The sequence below is a fragment of the Mus caroli genome, unplaced genomic scaffold (assembly GCF_978045245.1).
Source record: "Mus caroli unplaced genomic scaffold, Mus_caroli_1 scaffold_9, whole genome shotgun sequence".
Classification (NCBI taxonomy): Eukaryota; Metazoa; Chordata; class Mammalia; order Rodentia; family Muridae; genus Mus; species Mus caroli.
Window position 1 is genome coordinate 12,866,178 of NW_028227264.1, and position 18,595 is coordinate 12,884,772.

The 18,595-nt window shown below is 36.5% G+C and overlaps 1 long non-coding RNA gene across 1 annotated transcript; it reads right to left on the minus strand.

Annotated features, from left to right (window-relative positions):
* Window positions 1-369: 369 nt before the first annotated feature.
* Window positions 370-17,551, minus strand: LOC115032126 (uncharacterized). The gene is made up of 3 exons (XR_003837758.2): window positions 17,466-17,551; window positions 2,730-2,802; window positions 370-1,378 (listed from the first exon to the last, which is right to left on the minus strand). It is a non-coding gene; the product is annotated as an uncharacterized LOC115032126 (long non-coding RNA).
* Between the last annotated feature and the right edge of the window lie 1,044 nt (window positions 17,552-18,595).

Sequence of the window (18,595 nt, forward strand, 5' to 3'; positions counted from 1 at the left end):
ATCTTCATAGGAAGTTTTTAACAAACATAATTATTCACTAATAATGAAGGTTATCTGATAAGTGCAGTTTGAAGTCTACAGTTGAAAAATGGATACTACAAATAATATATAAGACCCCAAGGACTGAGGTGGCATATCCAAGGAAGGAACTGGCAAAGATGAATAGTCTACAAAAATAATTGCATTATGTCTTATTGCATGGATGTTTCTGGGGCTATTGCATGGTTCAGATATTCTTTTTTTTTTATTTCATTGCTACTTTATTTTTTTTAGTCAGGTATTTTCTTCATTTACATTTACTTCCAATGCTACCCCAAAAGTCCCCCAAGCCCTCCCCCCCACTCCCACTTCTTGGCCCTGGCGGTTCCCCTGTACTGAGGCATATAAAGTTTTCATAACCAATGGGCCTCTCTTTCCACTGATGGCCAACTAGGCCTTCTTCTGCTACATATGTAGCTAGAGACACGAGCTCCGGGGGGTACTGGTTACTTCATATTGTTGTTCCACCTATAGGGTTGCAGACTCCCTTAGATCCTTGGGTACTTTCTCTAGCTCCTCCATTGGGGGCCCTGTGATCCATCCAATAGCTGACTGTGAGCATCCACTTCTGTGTTTGCTAGGCCCCGGCATAGCCTCGCAAGAGACAGCTATATCAGGGACCTTTCAGCAAAATCTTGCTAGTGTGTGCAATGGTGTCAGCGTTTGAAGGCTGATTATGGGATGGATCCCCGGATATGGCAGTCTCTAGATGGTCCATCCTTTCATCTCAGCTCCAATCGTTGTCTCTGTAACTCCTTCCATGGGTTTTGTTCCCAATTCTAAGAAGGAGAAAAGTGTCTACACTTTGGTCTTCATTCTTCTTGAGTTTCATGTGTTTTGCAAATTGTTTCTTATATCTTGTGTATGCTCAACGATGTTCATAGCAGCCTTATTTGTAATAGCCAGAAGCTGGAAAGAGCCCAGATGCCCCTCAACAGAGGAATGGATACAGAAAATGTGATACATTTACACAATGGAGTACTACCCAGCTATTAAAAAGAATGAATTTATGAAATTCCTAGGCAAACGAATGGACCTAGAGGGCATCATCCTGAGTGAGGTAACCCAATCACAAAAGAACTCACATGATATGTACTCACTGATAAGTGGTTCAGATATTCTTAGAGATGCTATAATTGACATTGCTAAATGGAGACTAGTTGAGACTTCATGCAGAACTTGCCAGTCTGGTAAAGTAATCTGAAACTTTGTGAGCTAGCTTGACTTTCTGGGTTTCTAAAGTTTCTAAAACTGTCTGGAATGATGTTTGTAAAAGTTCTAGCAAACTTCACTGAATGCCACTCGATGACCCAGGGTGCTTTCACACAGGAGTGCTGTCCTATAGAAAAAGAGGAAGAGGAAATAAAAACATTAGAAAAGGAAGGATTGCCCTTCCTCTTTACAGTACCCGGAAAGCACATTCTCCTGACAAACTTAACCTGGAATACAGAAGTATTTACAAATTTCAACTGGACAATCACAAAGACTACAATTGGTTGATTTCTAGTTTGTGGTACAGCATTTAACTAAATATAGTCTTGGTGGGAACATGACTGGTAGATTGGAAAGGATGGCCTGGGAAAAGATGAGCGTTTTAATTATGAGAGTGATATAAAGTGTCATGGTCATGTTAATCAAGGCTGAAAGCCTGTAGCAGATCCTCCAGTGGAGGGTGGGGTCAAAGAGAAGACAAAGTATGGCCAGTTCCTGTTAGCAAGGGCCTGCCTGTAAACAACATAGGGGTTTTGCAGTCACTCACCAGTAAAGCAACTGAAGACCCAGATAATGTCAACTGGGTTGCATGGAAACTTTTGTCCCAAGACTAGAAAGCATAATTGTATTCAGATAAAAAAGAAGAGATATAACCTGTATTTTGTAAAATAAACTTTTTTCATAGTAAGGAATGTTACATTTAAAAATTTAAAGAAACTGTTGCATTATATTTTGAAATTTTAAGTGCTATTTGAATTTTTTTCTAAAATTAAAAAAAGTTTTCTTACACAAAGGATGTTATGTAATTGGATATCTCTCTACTTTGTGCACAGTCATTCCCACTCGCCACAGAGGCACTGCTTCTGAACTTCTTATCTAGTGAAGCAGCACTGTCAGCCTGACTGTAACGGAACAGACGAAATGCATCAGTGATTTCAGCTGCAGCAGGACACTGGTATATGGCTTTTGCACCATATATCAGGAATGTACAGATGTGCTTATTCAAAAAATATGAAATAATGTACATCTAGGCCTGGACAAGGACAGAATTAAACCCTGACATATTGTCAATGGAAACAGTAAGTGATGGTTACAGTGATTAGTTTACCAGGTTTCTCTTCAGTCATTTTCTTCCAGTGACTTCTCTGAAGTTAACCAGTGAGGAATCTGCTTTGAGCTTCCTGTCACAGATCATTGGTAAGATCAAAGCACTACTCTAGGAGTTAGAATGCCCTACAACTTATACCTTCACCCATTGTTCCTATGCCTGGGTCTCTCAAGACCAAAGATTCCTGTTCACTGTCCTACTAATTCACTACAAATGGGTTCAAATTCCTAAGTCACTATTGACTATGTCTCTTGTAATGTAGATTTTAATACAAGTTTTTGTTACTTTGTTTTGTAATGGTTGTTGTTGTTGTTTTCAGGTTCTCACATAATCCTGGCTGCTGACAGGCTTATTATATTCTAGGGGTTACCTTTTAATTCTGAGCCTCATTTTTCCATCTTCTGAGCACTAGGATAACAGGCTGTGTCACCATGTGTTGTCTGCTGAGGATGGAAAGGACAGCGTTTTGTTATGCTGATTAAGCACTCCATCATTCTACCTTCTCCATCCTTTAACAGAATTTTTGCAAATAAAAATCAAAAAGAAAACGATAGCTCAATGTTGTATGTACTCAAAGCTTGAGTTTCAACCTTAGACATCAGTATTAATGAGCTCTTCTGCATTTAAATTTTTAAGGAAAGGGGGCAGAGGGGAGAGAAGGACTGAGGGAGGGAGAAAAAGGAAAGCCAATACTTGTCTTTTTCATTTTGGGCCTCGCTGATATATATTCATCTAGTCATCTTCTTTATCTGCACCACCACCCCTCACTCTTCTGAAAGTCTCCCAACCTCCCAGTCAATGCTTGCTCCTACTTTCCCTGTGTGCAGAGAGGGCCCATAACCTCTCCTTACCTAACACTGATAGAAACTATAAATAAAAGAGAGAAATAAATAACATTTAAAAAGCTTCCATAGGAGCTGGAGAAATGGCTCAGCAGTTAAGAGAACCAACAGCTCTTCCAGAGGTCCTGAGTTCAATTTCCAGGAAACACATGATGGCTCACAACCATCTATAATGGGAACTCTGATGCCCTCTCTTCTGGTGTATCTGAAGAGAGCAATGGTGTACTTATAGTCACTAAATAAATAAATAAATAAATAAATCTTCTTTTTTAAAATCTTCTTCAGAAACAGAGTTAAGACTTTGAGCAATGTAATGTAAGAAAAATAATGCAAAAGTAATCCCTGCCCTTGTGTGTGTGTATGTGTGTGTGTGTGTGTGTGTATGTGTGTGTGTAAGTGTGTGTGTGTGTGTGTGAGTATGTGTGCATTTCTGTATGTGTGTGTGTGCATGTGTGTGTATGTGTGTGTGTGTGTGAGTGAGTGTTTGTTCGTTTGTATGTGTGTGTGAGTGTGTGTGTATGCATGTGTGTATGTGTGTGTATGTGTGTATGTATGTGTGTGTGCATGTGTGTATGTGGGTGTGTGTGCATGTGTGTGTGTATGTATGTGTGCTTGTGTGTGTGTGCATTTGTGTGTGTGCATGTGTGTGTGTGTACATTTGTGTGTGTGTGCATGTGTGTATGTGTGTGTATATGTGTGTGAGTGTGTGTATGTGTATGAGTGTGTGTGTGTATGTGTGTGTGTATGTGTTCTTATTTTTAAAGGAGATTCATTTCACAAATTATAGGAAATGAGAAAATAACATATGAACCAATTTCACAAAACTTGCTACAGATGTAGTCTTCCAAATCTAGCAGCAACCGATTTCTCAATTCTTCTCAAATTGAAAGGTGAGTTTTCGAATGCTTAAAGAGGAATATTAATTTGATGGTTTGGTTGACATGGGAGGCATACTTATAAGTGATTGGTGATGGCAGGCCTGATACAGTAATGCTACCTGAATCCTGTCCCAAATAAACACATTTTCCACACAAAGCCTGAGGGAGTTCGTGCACAGGGGACAAAAACAACAAAAATAAGTTTATTATTTTATTGGGCTCCATCCAAAATTCCATTAAGATCTGAACAAATTGTGCTGGCACTGCATTTAATGATCTTGAAATCTATTCTAGGGAGGTTGCAAGAGGGCCCTGAAATAATGAACATTGTACCTACTTTGTTTATTTTGAACTCCAAAAGCTATTGACTTTCCAGGATCTGAAACAGAGTATTGAGCAGGAGCCTTAGATGGGGAGGGAGGGTGAGGAAAGGTCTAGAGAACAGACTGAAATGTAATGCCACCCTAGGTCTATATTCAACCATTGCCACGAGCAGGAGGCAAGCCTGAAGTCATATGACAAATGAAGTCAAGCAATACCACAGTTCCAGGATTAAAAACAAACAAAAACAAAAACAAACAAATAAAAACCAATGAAAGATTCTCCCAATTAATAATATAAAAGGCAGCTTGAAATCTAGTTTTATCACTTTTGGCATAGTGGCATACATGTATCAACATGTTTGAAAATTACCTCTTATGTAACCAGAATCAGTTCAGCCCATGTTACTCAGTTTCTTCACATCAATATCCCTTTTAAATAATACAGTTTTGGACAATTGAGAAGAGGAAATGTTTTGACCCAATTATGAGTATCTGCTAGGGTCTGCCATTTCCATAAGGTTATTGGAACATCTTCACTGAGTTCCACAGTCACTGTCTATTGAATGAGAAAATACAGATATGTTAATAAAGCACTGGTCATGATCTTAGAACTCATCCTTCAGGACTTGGTCTGAGCAAATATAAAATCCAAGTAGTAAGAACATAGAATATTTTGATGATTCCTATATAGTGTCCTTAAAACCTTCTAAGGTGTTCAAATCTATATAAAATTGAGCAACAAAAAAACAAAATGTTTCACTTTCAATCAACCTATATTCTATTCTGTTTGATTCTTTAATTTTTGTTCTATTATTTACCAAGGAAGCTCACATTTTCAAAACCCTGCCTTTGACACAGAGAAATAACGTTACAAAAATTAAAACATTCCACTCTCTTAACCACATCAATTTAAAATCAAAATTTAAATTTCTCCCTCACTCTCATTATATCTTTTGAACCACATCAGAAAATTTTGTACAAAAACAGCTATGAAGCCCACACCCAAGGTGCCACTTAATAGATATGCTCAGATTGCTCTGGTCTATAAGTAAAATCATAACTTTTCAAGGTGTAGCTAAATTATTTGTATAGAATATCCTATTTCTGATAGAGTATCCTATTTATGAAAGGATGATAATATTTTGCTTAACTTCCTTTAGGGTATAATGTCTTTGCAAGTGAAGTGATCAGCCTTCACAGTTGATAATCTCTAACACAAGCTTAATCAATAAGTGAATTGTCTAAGTTCTAATTCTCTATTTATAGTATGTGACATTGCTTATTCTCTGGCTAATAAAGAAACTACTGTGTATGAAAAATGGGTAAGGAAACATGATAAGATAATTATAATTCTTGATTCATTATTCTATTTTGAAACATATGTATGTATGATTTTCTAAGATTTTTAAATCTTTGAAAGCTATTGATTTTGTCATTTACCCATTTATTGATGTCTTAACTCCAATGACTAAATATGGGATTTTCCTTGGAGAGAGGGTGCTATAGTTTTAAAAAGTTAAGAACAGTATGGCTATAAGGAAGAAGATATGTGCCTAGGTGGATATGATGTATTGTCTATATAAAGGGTCCATCTGAATCTATACAGAAAGAGGGTAATTCAAAGTGCTGGTCGAGGTATGAAACTTTTATAGTTTTTATGGCCTCATGTCACAGTTTATAATAATCATTGAAGCCTACAACATTTCTGTATAGATTTTAACTATTAATTATACTGTAGAGCTTTAAAATAAAACATTTCAGTTTCAATCAACCTATATTCTATTCTGTTTGATTCTTTGATTTTTGTTCTATTATTTAGGAAGCAAAGATCTCCATGTATGTCTCTCATGTTATGATTATTTCCTGAACTCTATATAGATTATCAATAAGATAAGGCATCTGAACATTGGCACCAGGGAAGAGGCCATGGATTCTCTCAATACTACAAACTATAAAACTATATAAAATCCTTTTCCAGGCAGAGTATTCATGCTTGGCTTAACTTTCTTCAGGATATAATTTCTTTGTAGGTAATCAGAAATTAGGTATTATAGTGGATAAGACAAATTGGGAAAAGACCTCTGTATGGCTACTAAGGCAAGCTTAAATTAATATCAGAGATAGGCACCTCTTAGCTTTTCACTCCACTGTATACAATGTGCAGGTCAACCATAGGATTCTGTCCTCTTTTTGCTAGTGGTGATTGTTGTCATAAAACATGCCAAAGTGTGTTGTGCTTAAGACTGGCATCAAGAGGAAGGAACTCTGCTCTTTTCTGATTATCTGTCACATAACTATTCAATATAACTTTATGTGTGGGTGTACAACTTTCAAACTAACTTACCAACTTCCTGATTTAATATTTTACTAATTATTATTAGTAGTTACTTTATGGCATTAAAGGGAATGGCAACCACATAGGAAGATCAACTAATCTGTCAACTAATCTGGATTCCTGGAAGCTCCTAGAGACTAAATCAGCAACCACAGAGCACACACTTACTGGTCCAACCCTCTCTCCCCTACTCCCACTCAAAGGACTGCCTTGTCTGGCCTCAACTGGAGAGGATATGCCTAATCTTGTAGAGACTTTATACTCCATGGAAGGGGAATAGGGATATTCCCTCTTAGAGGCAAAGAAGAGAGGGAATGGGATGCAGAATTCTGGGCATGGGAACTGGGTGGGGAACAACAACTGGACTATAAATGAAATAATTAATAATGAAAAAGAAAGAAAATAGGTTAAATCAAGAAAAAAATGGGAAATTTTTTGGGTTACTACTACATGAGGTTATTATCCATAGTGAAATTATAATTTGGGCTTGTAAAAATTTAACTTGGGCTATGCATAACTTTTTCCTAAAAGATCACCACAATTTTTTTGCAGTGAAAGCATTTAGAATATTTATTTTATTTGGTATGTGAAATTGATGGTAGATCATCATTATCAGTTTTCCTGCACAATTCTTTTTCCCACAAACAAAATACATTAAAATGAGGCAAAAGCCCTCACACCAAGACTGGACAAGGCAACCCAATAAAAGGAAGAGTCCCAAGAGCAGGCAAAAGAGTCAGAGATACACCCACTCTTGCTGTTCTGAGTCCCACAAGCACACCAAGCAGACAGCCATAACATATATATATATATATATATATATATATATATATATATACAGAGGACCTGGTCCAGACCAGTGTACGCTTGGTGCTTACCCCTTCATACTATGTGTGCCTATATGATCCCTGATTAGCAGATTCAGTGGGCTGTCTTTTCCTGGTGTCCTTCCCCAGCTAAGTTCTTATATTTATATTTCTCAGTTAAGAATAAGTTAGATTTATAATTGTAAAAGGCTCTAAATATGAACACCCAATCATTATTAATCGAGTATGCTGTTTCAGATTCTTGTTGGCTTCAAAGCTTTTATTTATTCATGGATAAGATAAGAAAAAAGTAAAACCAAAGCAAAATTTCCATTGTTCATACTGAAAATCCCTCTGAAGACTAAATAGTAAATGAGGCCTAAAATGAACAGTCAGTTTAAACCCAGCAGGAGGGTTCCTCAGAGGGAAACAGATTTGGAAACTAACACTTTTCCATTTGTGTTGTCTCCACAGAGGTGTAAATTTCTAGGAAGTCCCGCAAGCTGCTTAAATGGGATGCCCTGCAGAGACAAGGAAATTCAGCTTTCCTAGTGCTACAAGTTAATCTTTCCAGGATACCATGTTTTCTCTTATCAGCATACTTTATATGTGTTAGGATTTTCTATCTCTTTAGGGTGCTCCCTAGAGATAACACCAGACCATTGTTCCATCGCCTGTCTGTAGGAAGGTTTGTAATTGTGAAGAGTTTATATGTGAGTACATTTTTGATACAAACACACACACACACACACACACACACACACATACAGAGAGAGAGAGAGCATTTAGTCCATTAATTATGCCCTTGTTTAGGTTGATTGAATCTTTTATGATTGAATTCTTAACTCTTAAAAAACAAAAAAAAATGAAAAGAAAGTTGGTTCTCTCACCTTCAAAAGAATAACTACTTGTATCTCTCCATCTAAGGAGTGAAAACTTGTGAACTTTTTACCATCCATGTTGACATGTAGACCAGCTAGAAGTTTGCATCTCTTGTCTGGGCAGCCACATCATTAGAGTTCATGGGATCAACATCCCTGTTCTGTCCAGAAGACATCCAGAAAAAGCAGTTGCCTTAGCCTTCATCCACAATGTCCTCAAAGCCTTAGTTATAGTTTTATAGAATCCAAATCAGGATTGGCTACACCACAGTCATTTTTCTCTGCATTTTGACAAGTTGTGGATCCTTTGTTACTTCAAAAAGATGCTTTTTTGATGTCATGTGAAAGTGCCTGCTCTTGGAGTGGTAGGCAAATGAAGCTACAATGGGTTATATTGACACCAACAGGATGCCAATGAACAAGCTCTTCACTTTCTGAAGGGTGTGAACTAAAGGTTTTATGAATTCTAAGTCTATTCTAGTCTCCTTGAACACTTTTTTTGACATGTATGCATCATTACTACTAACAATAATCACAATAAGGCTAAGTAGAGATAGGGACTTGATAATGTGGAGGGAATGGAGGATAGTAGGTGGGTGGCTTAACCAAAACCAAGAATATATGTAAAAATCTATGAGAAACCCACTAATTAATAAGCAAATTTGAAAATACAATTTTAAAAACTTGGAACATAATAAACCTGCATGGGTGGATAATGTTCCCTGGGAGACAAGTAACATTAAATGAAAATTGCAATATAAGCATCTGATACATCCCTATGACGTATTTGTCAGAAGTTCCAAAAGTTCCCAAGCTATTGCTGTAGCTCTTAATTATTCACTAGAACCCCTTGGTAAGAGCTTATTGCCAAAGAATTCATGGCTGGTTCTTTCAGGCTTCAATACAGACCTACCAGAAATGATATAAGAATTAAAACAATAGTGGTATCACTGTTAAAGGGTAACTAAATGCTTTCTTACTAGACTTAAAGTCTTTCTCACATGAGGAAATTCTCTGCCTGGTACAGTGACCATGGTCAAAACACAGAAGCTGGAGCAGCCTTAGGTCCTGCTATTTGCAAATGAGAAATGATGTTAAACTACCTACTACTTATGTTTATGACCTTAAGTTTGACAACTTTCAACTATGGTCAAAGAAGCTTCATGGAGAAATTCATTGAAGAAATATATAACTTGTCAAACTGCTCAAAATAATGGACTTGCTGCTTAGCCCTACAAAGCAGATCTATATTAATACCAACACCAACAATACTCAGGGAATAGGGAAGCAGATGAGGTAGAATGAATATAAGATCCAAGTGATTATTGAAGAGTGCTGTGAAATAGTATCTTCTGGATTTGACATGGCAAAAGCACTTAGGATTTCATAGCAACTGTGATTCCTTGTATGATACCTGCAGAAATCCAGCAAACCATAATCTAAGCATAGATGAGGTAGATGATGCCCAAGTTCTTCCTCCTGATATTGATTGTGGAAGTGGTGGAATAAGAAAAGCATTTTGTGCTGAAAACATAGTTACATGTCAGTTTCACATGCTCTAGTGATGGCCCCAAACTCATGGACATATGTGACGCACTGACTATATTAATTGGTTATCAAAAGCTAAATGAGGCATTCTGTTGGGAGGAGCCATGTCAGGGAGGATACAGAGACAGTTGATGAGGTAAATTGGACTAGATATGATCCTATCTCATTGTATACATGTTTGAAGTTCTCAAAAATAAACCCATCATGAAAGATTGTGTAAGTATTTAGAATTCACCCAATAAATACTACACATCTAGCACTGAAAATAATAGCTAATAGATAAAGTTCATTTTTATTCTCATAAGCACAATTTGATGTTTTTTAACCCATTGTATATATGCAAATGATGAATTTTAGACAATGGAGTACATTACTTAAATAAATCAGGTAATAATTAATTCTTAGAAAATTTCTCGGAAACCAAAGTTTCTAATACCACCATTCCATCTCATTACTGTCCCTTTAACTAGAATCTGCCTCTGAGCAGATTGGAAATGCTTCTCTGTGACTCTGTGTAGATGACAGGCTAAGACAGAATAAGTCCAATTTTCCAGACATTGAGTCTAGCATTTCATAACTGAACTTTACATTAGTTAATTATATCACTAGATATTTCTTCCAACAGTCCAATTTTAGTTACTCACAGGTAAAGGAGAATAAATGTCAGCTCACTTTTCACAAAAAATAAAAGTAAAAAAAAATAAAGCATAGTAAATAATGGACAATACAAAAAAGAGTATTTTACCAAATGGCCACACATATGTCATGACTGGGAGAAGGTGCTCCAGAATTCAGGCTTTCCATAACAGGTCCCATCAATGAAACATCCTCTCCCATTATTCTTTTTCTCTCCAAGCCTTCTTGTTAGCTCCTCAAACAATGTCTTTTTTAATGCTATGATCTCTGTTACCCTTCATAACCAATTCTGTCTTTCTTACTGCTTTATCCTTCTGCCTTCCAACATGTATTAAATGTTATGTTCAACGTTACAGTCCATACAATGTGCCTCCTTATGCTTGTCTTGTTCAACTTTATTTTATTTGGAGTAGAGATACTTGGATATTTAATGTCTTTAGAGGACAGAATTAGACTGATCAGTCGAGGTCTTAGATCCTCCATAGTTGCCCAATTAAAGACACTGACAGTATGCTTCTATCTCGGCAAAGTCAGACTGGAGAAAAAACATATGTTTGTTTTTCATTGTTTCAGAGATTTGTTGAGTCGATACAAGTTTCAGTGGTGTAACAGGAGGTATGAGTGCGTTGATTCTAGAGACTGATATTAGAATGTTGGGTTCCTAATTGCAAAATGTTCACCTATCTCACAAACTGAAGTTCTAGGCTAAGTTTGAGTCCTTAGTCTATAATTGTCAGCGTGAATATATTTGACTTTGGGGACCATGAAATGCACAACATGTCATGGTTTGTAAGGAAATGCTAACAGGTTGTGCTTTTTATATAACTTTCTTCACAAAATGTGTAGATGACTACATTGAATACAGTAATGTATGGTCTGCAGGCTCATGTAGGCTATCTTCCACCATTTTTTGCACAAAGCTGATCAGTTACCACGTATGCCTTTAAATGGGCTTATGTAGGATTCTTTCTTTCTTCCAATATGATCATCCTTGGATGTTCACTAAGGAGTCAGTGTGTATACAGTACACCATTTAGATTTCACACTGCAGCTGGCAGTTGCTCCTGTTCTTCATTTTAAAGCTCAGAAAAAGAAAAAAAAAAAAAAAGCATTGTGTTCCACACCATGGTGACATGAAACAAGTCTTAGAATATATGTGACTGAGTAGGCTTGTCTTTCATATTCTCTTCCCTAATGCCACTCTAGTGGCTTGGGATTTAGAGTGATTTTATCTGGGCACCATGACTGTACACAAGGCTATCAAAACAGCCAGCTAAAACCTGAAGTCAATCATGCTTCCCTTTGTATTAATTAATATCTTCAGAAAATTGGCTCTTTTACCTTCACAGCCTTGTGTGAACATCCACTGAGGTCTTCATGCATTCACTTTCTTCCACATACCCACACACATTTGGCAAGATCATTCAACCTTACCAATTACATTATATGTAATAATCTGTGGTTGCATGTCAATTACTCTAATGGTAACGATGAAATGTGATTCCCTTTTGCTATAGTTAGACATGGAATCAGGTGCAGCATGTAGAATATGACTGGGCCTTAGGAGATGACTAAGATACTAGAGAAAAACAATTACCCCCCCAAAAAAAATCATAGTTCAAACCACCAGCAATCACAAAAAAAAATCCAGGCATGAGTAGATACATCTGTAACCCCATCAACTGAATAGACAGATACAGGATGACCCTGACAGATCACCTGCTAGACCTACTATCTAGGTTGGCATAAGAAAAGATAGGACATGTTAGACAAAGACACACAATGCCCTGCTATAGTCTCTGTATGTACACACACTAGAATAACCAACTGTATGCATGCATTGCACACACATGCATGTGCACGCACATATATACACATATTAATCAGTTTATGTATCCACATAATAAATTTTCGATGATCATGACTTTAAAGTTCAAGTATTAAAAATGTCTTATGGTACAGAATAAAGAATGAAGAGTAAAATAACTGAAAAGAAAATCGATATGTTTAGGGAGGAAATAGATGTTTTGATTTGTTAGGAATTTTAATATTTATTTATTTATTTATTTATTTATTTATTTATTTATTTATCTATCTATTGTGGCACTAGATAAGTCTACATTTATTCCAAAATGTAGACTTTGTAGGCTTTGTGCATGTTAGGCAAAGAAATGGTCACTCACCTACATCTTTAGTCCTGAGGCATCTTTAAAGTTTATTAAAGAAAAATAAAACTGAACACATTCACAGGGAATATTGTATCATTGAGAGCAAATATTGATAAATGATGTGTTTTAATTTTTCTGTTCTTTTTCCATACCTGCCCCCTACCTCTTGAGAATGACTGCGTGGTGTTCTAATATTTTACAAAAATAGTTACCTTTAAGTCAAGATATGGTGGTTCATACTTGTTCTCATAGCACACAGATAAGTAAGTCAAGTGGATCACAATGAAATCAAACTAAAGCTAGTTTGTATAAAGAGTTCTAGTATAGGCCATACTACACTTCTGAGTGAAACTCTTTCTCAAAAGGAAATTGAAAAAAGCAAAGCATATATACCTCCCACCCCACTCCCCCTAAACACAGAGAAGAGAAATATATTATATGTAATATTATGCATTATTTTATATATTAACCAAAAAGAAAAATACACTATTAGAAATTGGGCAGAGAACAAGAGAGGAGATGCAAAAGGGAAGTAACATAATTATAACTTAACTAAAAATGCATTCCAAAATATTGAAAATTTAGAAATAATTTAAACATTTATAGCCTACTGATAGCACTGAGCAATTTTGAGACTCTGTTGGAAACTACAATGGGGTTTTAACCTCAGTGAAGGGGCCACATGGAAGGAGGTTACAATGGACCACAAAATTGGCAGAACAAGACTTCCAAGGTCCTGAGAGTCACACTCTGAGGGAACTGTCCTGAGAGATGGGTGACCTGGGGCGAAGATGCTTTTTTGTGAATTTAGCTAGAATAGTGTTTACTCATGAACTATTCTAGACACATTAGTGGCTCCAGAGACTCTTCTCCATGTCTCAGAAGAATACTGTACACATACTTCACTCCTGACAGTCATGAAATTATCTCAGTCTCTAGCTCTGACTCCTAACGAGGATGCAAGGAATCCCTGGGGGACATCCCTGGAGATTCACTTCTGCATTATAGCTTCTAACATCATAGAAACAAAGAGCACAGAAATAAAGCTCAGCACTTTATGCATACTGAGTCCTAAAACTAGTTGAGAGATTGGTTTGTCAGCCTTCCAACTTTCAAAAGATATGATCTTTGATCAGGTCGATAATGAGAAATACTGTGTAAAGACTCACATCTCATGGGGAGTAACATGCCTCCAATTCATCATGTATCATTTTATGGCTGAGTCTGTTAGTGTTCATCAGTAAATAGCATGAGATAAATAGGAGACAGATTAAATATAGTTTATATATAAACAATTTATCAGAAAACATGAAAATAAAAGCTGACTGTGGAAAATCATGGCCATATTAATTTTGAATTCCAAAAAGTGTTTAAACATTTTTTATGACATAATTTTACTAAACTGTGGATTTATACACACACACACACACACACACACGCACACACACACACCTGTACATATATACTTAGGTATGAACTACATTTAATAGAAATCAAAGTAAACATATTAAACATAAACAAATACCCTTATTGTATTAGTAAAGTCTGAGTCTATGTCTTGAAACCACACAAAAAATTGTCAGTGATTTCTATGAAATTTTCAGTTTAACGGAAACACAGTCATAATGTTTCTACGTCTAAAACATTTTTCATTCAACATTCATTTTGAAGATGGTATAACTTCAGGAATATAAAATTTACATATAATCAAAAGCAAAAATTGCTAAAAGTTATGGTGAGGCCTAAATTTTAAGATATTTATCAGAGTCCACTCTGTTTATTCATCTCAGAGATTGCCGTGGTTAAATAAAAATAAAATACGATTTCCATTCCTTCAATTTATATGCTTTATGGTTTTTTTTTTAAGAACAAAATAATGTGAGTTACTAAAGTATTTACACTGTGACAATGTGATGATTTCTATGCTTTGTTTTTTCTTTGTTGTTGTGTTGCTATTGTTGCGTATTTGCTTGTGTGGTTTATTTTGGAGGGGAGGTTGCAATGCTGAAGGGTGTATATGAGTGGACAGCAAGATGAGCAAGATTGGGATGAACAATGTGAAACTCATAAATAATAAAATATTTGAAATATATATGTGTGTGTGTGTGTGTGTGTGTGTGTGTGTGTGTTTGTGTGTGTGTGTATCAACAAAATTGAAAAAGAAAAATAAGACAAGACACAAAGGTGCTTTTTGCTATCCCTTCTCCCTCATCTTATATGGCTATAAATTAAATGATTTTCAAAGACAAAGGTACACAAAAAGTCCTTAGTTGAATATTGGAGCATTATTAAATATATCAGGCCCAAATCAAATGGTAGGAATGTGGTTATCACTATGCTCATCACTAGTTCCCGCTTACTATGCACTCAGCCATCATGAGTAAGCAGGCAGCTGTGAGGCTAACTGAATGACTAAGCAGTTTGGAAGCCTCAGAGCAATCTACAAATAGGGAAGTGAAAGGCTTTCATAGACTGACAAGTAGGTTCAGCAAAACCAAGAGTGGATGGTAGAACCCTTATATCTAAAAAGACAGTAATCATTTCATTTTGTATCCCTCTTTTTGGCACTAGGAATTTAAAGGAGATGGCGAGTCTACTTTCATTGTGTTGAACTCAGTGACTGAAATTCAAAAGGGGGATTGAGAAGTAGGAAAGGGAGGGCCTGGATTAAAACAACAGGAACTCGAATGTTAAATAAATTTAAGGTTTGCAGGGAAATGTAAGAATGATTTTTTTGTGTGTGTGGAAAAAGTGAGTTTTGTGGAAGCAATCAGTGAAAGATGATTGTCCTAAGTAAAACGCATATACTAGACTTGACTTCATATACTAGAGCAAGAATATAACTCTAAGAGGGGAGACATAAGCAAAGATTTGCTATCATGAGAAAACTTAGAAATACTGAATGTGAGAAGCCTTTGGGAAGTAATGGCATTTCTATTTGTAAACAAAACAGAAACCATCAGGTAGTTACCAGGCCAATTTTGGAGATGATGGTTGAGTTAGGAAGCATTGGTAGTAGAATAAGTCTAAATCATTTTCAACCCTGTGCCTCAGAAAAAAGGCTGTCCTGGGTCTCAGGGAGATCCAGTACCTCCATTTAAAAGCTAGAGGTCTCATTTGTTTGAATTAAGCAAGCAATCAAATGTGTTCAGAGAGAGAACAATTCAGAGGGAATCAAGACAGTGAATCTCAAAGAAGGGGATGTCAAGACCTAGATGGAGATTTAGAAGATCTATAACTTGAATTTTTGAGACAATAGGTTTGTCCACCTGAAGTTAGATGAGCAAACACTGTTGGCTTCACTGGAATATCACACGCTGTGATTATAAGTTCATTCACAGAATGAGGTTAGCTGCCTTTCTGTTTTAATTATCTCCTGGCATCCTCGATTTTTATATCTTAAAACCATGCAAGATACTATTACTGAAAATGCTTCTCTTCCTGTTTAGTTGAAATGAGTATCACATTACTAATCTAGTGATTTGAGCTGGCAGCTATAGAAACTATCTTCAGATTGAATGAATCAAAAACAAATGTGATCCTCTTTGCAACAATAGTCTCCTGATTCTCTGGCTTAAATATTTATTTTGGATGCAGATTAATATGGAAAATGATATTTGTTGAAAAACCGTGTCAAGGATAAGAACTGTGAAATGGTGTACCTTTCAGCCACACATATACCAACGATAATTTTCATGACAAATTCAGTAATCTTTGAGTGTTTTTCTTCCTTACACTGGAAAAGCCCCCAATTTCCCTTCACTGATGATTTCTTGAATAAAGCAGCAGAGTATTGCCAACTATCTCCATTCTTGTAATTGGCATTCAGGGGCACAGATGCTCCATAGAGAACCCCAAGAATAACTGGCTCCAATCCATTTTACCTTAGAATCTAAATTCATTTTAAACAAAGAAGAGGTATGAGGAGTAGTTGAACATGAGGAGCCAAGGCATGACCAGAGGAAACAGTGGAAGGAGTCGAGAAGAATCTAACTAACAGCAGTTTGCCTTTTCTGAAGTAAGTTGTCTGTGCAGACAAGTAAGCAAATATGGAGAGCATGCCACAAGAACGGGATCTTCAATACTGACAGAGAAAACCAGGAAGGTGCCATTTAACAGGGCTCTCTCTGCTTATCTATCTGCTCAAAGTCAAACAGCATTACTTAAAAGGCTGTGACAATATGATGAGCCAGCTCTACTTGAATGGGAGGGATGCTGAAGTCACCAGTGGCTAACAATTAAAAATTAACCACGGCATTTTCAAGAAAGGAAAGTCATTGTTCATATGCAGCTTCTCTCTGCTTGAAAATTCCTCTAAAAAGCATGTGATTTTTCAAATCAAGATAGTTATACACAATAAACTTTTATTTATTTATTTATTTATTTATTTATTTATTTATTTATTTATTTATTTATGTGCATAATGTTCAAAGGTAGGTCAGTAACACACCTGCCAGAAAAGCAAGGAGAAAGACAAATATACCCTCCCTCTTTGCTCAATACCCTCCCTCTTTGCTCGTTCATTTAAGAATTCCAGGCTCCCAGTGCTGTCCTTTCAACACCCCAATTACCTCCTCTTGCTCTTACAAACAAGTGGTGTGAATTTTAATCAGCTGCAATATAAACAAGCTGGGAAATAAATAGTGTTGGTAAATCCTTTTTACCGAGAAAAGCAACTCACATACATACCTGTACTCTGTGTAGCTCTGGTTTTCATAAGGATGGAATGCCCTTGCAATGGTCTGAAACAAACAATGTTTTATTTTTGTTTCAACCTCTGTTGACTTTCCTCTGCATTCCTTTTCCCCTAGTATGCCAGAGCCTCAGTTCTGAGAATAATTAGCATCACCCACTGGTGATAACAGGGCCACAGCAACCTAACAGCGATATCTTGCCGGCGCCAGCTGTGCTTCAGTATTTATTTATTAAGATCACAATATTTACACAGTAGGAACCCGTTGAGATGGTGGGGGGATTGAGCAATGCCCAAGCAGCTAAATTTCATCTGTACTTTCGAATGGAGATTAAAAAAATAATAATAACTTGTAGGCTGTGTTCTGTTTACTTCTCTGGATAGAAAATTCAAGTGTCTCCTTCCAGTCTGTTTCTGCTTGCTAGCAGTTTAGAATCTACAGCCTGGAGAAGCTGTGCAGGCATGAATTGTAGCAGCTGCTGCAATGAAACCTGCTTGTCCAACACAAAGATGAATCATTTTGACTGCACAGATGTATGGATTGACACAGCAAAGAAATGAGAGAATGAGCTTCCAGTAGCTGATAACCACACACAGCCAAGGTTTAACTAGATAATCTCCACTACACTTGAATTCTTCGATCTTTCCACTTGTTCTTCTGCTAAGATGGTCATCATGCTGGTAATTGGCATGAGCTCTGATGTCCATCTAAAAAGTTGCTTACTGTGTATAGGGGAAGTTTTAATATCGAAAATCCACTTTACAATATTTTCTAAGTGTTTTTATTGTTAATCTATTTGAAGAATTTTGGAGGAGAAATAAGAAATATGAAGGGTTGATGGACAGGGAAAGGTGTGGTTTGACAGAGGGAAATAAGGGAGAAATAACATGCTTGTCAAAGGGTAAAACAAGCTAACACAATAAGCTACTACAATTAATAAGACCGCATGTGAATTTAATTTTTATTTTCAACTTGACAGAGCCTACAGTTGCATTGGATGAGGAGACTTCAATTGAAGAATTTCTCTCAGGTAGGATGTGACGGTGGACATGTTTGTGGAGGCATTTTAATAACTGTTAATTGATATCGGTTCATCCAGAGCAATGGGGGCAGTATATCCCTAGA